The sequence below is a fragment of the Myotis davidii genome, unplaced genomic scaffold (assembly GCF_000327345.1).
Source record: "Myotis davidii unplaced genomic scaffold, ASM32734v1 scaffold174, whole genome shotgun sequence".
Taxonomy (NCBI): Eukaryota; Metazoa; Chordata; class Mammalia; order Chiroptera; family Vespertilionidae; genus Myotis; species Myotis davidii.
This window is the reverse complement of record NW_006289087.1, coordinates 1,358,726-1,360,395: the sequence shown is the minus strand read 5'-3', so window position 1 is coordinate 1,360,395 and position 1,670 is coordinate 1,358,726.

The window sequence follows — 1,670 nt, the reverse complement described above, 5'->3', positions numbered from 1 at the left end:
CCACCCAGGAGCCTTGGAGGCCGCAGCTGGGAGCCACGGTGCCCTGAGATCCTGGTTAACTGACAGCCGACCCAGGTTCCAAACCTACACCTTCTGCCCTGGCCGGTGTGGCTCAGCAGTCGGAGCATGGGCCCACTCACTAAAGGGTCGCGGGTTCGATTCCTTGTCAAGAGCACCGACCGGGTTGCAGGTTCAATCCCCAGCCCCCAGGTCGGGGCGGGGGCAGGAGGCAACCAATCGATGTGTCTCTCTCACATCGATGTTCCTCTCGCTCTCCTCTGTCTCTCTCACTCTCCCTCCCTCCTTCCTACTCTCTCTGAAAAGCGATGCAAAACAAAGGAACAAACAAAAAAATCCTCCCAGTGAGGATTAACAAACATGAAAAACCAACACCTTCTGATGAAAGGAGTCTGTGTGCGAATCTTGTTGTGTTCCTGCAGTTGCAGGCTGCCTTGGCACACCAGTGGGAGCCGTTCGAGGACTTCTGATCTCACGCATGAGTCAAAGCAAAGTTGCTCCTTGCCAACCAGGAAGCGTTTGCCCTGATCTGGCTGCAGAGGAGGGAGCTGGCATCTGGCGTGGCATAGAGCCCTGGCTTCCGGCTCTGTGGCCATGCCAGGTAGAAGCCCTGCCTGGTCAAGCTTGACCAGGCTCTTCCTTTTGTTTTTGTTCCTGTTGTCCTGTGTGAGTGCTGGAGCCCTTTTCTTTTCATTCAACCCAGGCAGTTACAGCTACGTATTTAGAAGACTTCTTCTTCTTCTTTTTTTTTAATGGTTGATGACTGATTTCTCGAGCGGCACCAAGCCAAGTCAACCCCAGGGATGCGGGAATAAAGCAGAGAGGGGGGTTGTTATCCAAGAAAACGGAGGCTAGAGAATCCCGAGCTTAGGGGTTGATGGAATATTCTTTCGCGTGGGTCACAACAGATATGTGATGAATCAACAGACCACTTGAGCTATTCTACGAGAGAGAGAGAGCGAGCTATATGCTCCCTGAAGAAACACAGGCCAAAATCTACACACTCAGACTTTGAGCAGCAATAACTTCAACAAGAAGGTTTTATCCAGGTAACAGGCAGCAGAATCCTGACGCCTGGGAGCCCGGGAGTGAGACTAACAAGGGGAAGCCGCCCAGGCCCGGCTCCAGGGCCCCACACCTCCCTGCTGGAGGGTGACCGGGAGCATCTCAGCTTCCCTTCTGCTCAAGAAGCCAAGCGTTATGTGGGCATTTCCACCGCCTCCCGTCTTATTGTAAACTTGTTTTCCCAGACAACCCCAAGCAGTGTGGGGAAGTCACCTGTCCACCACCATCAGAGGAGAAGCCCTGCAGGCCCTGCCCGGTCTGAGAAACGCAGAGGGTGCTGGGAAATGCGGTGGGATTGGGTGGGTGGGGGTGTGCTTTGAGAGAGACAGGAATTACCATCAGCATCCTGGAGTCTTTGCAAGCCCCATTCGGCCGAAGTTCACAAAGACCCACATGAACAAGGATGCTTCTCAGAGCGCTGCTTGGAGGTGAGTAGATATTGGGGTTTGATGAGCCTCTCACCGATGCTTCTGTCCCTCCCACTCCCTTCCACTCTCTCTAAAAACCAATGGAAAAAATATCCTTAGGCAATGATTAACAAAACAAAACAAAACAAACCCAAAAAAAAAGTCCCTATAATATAAACA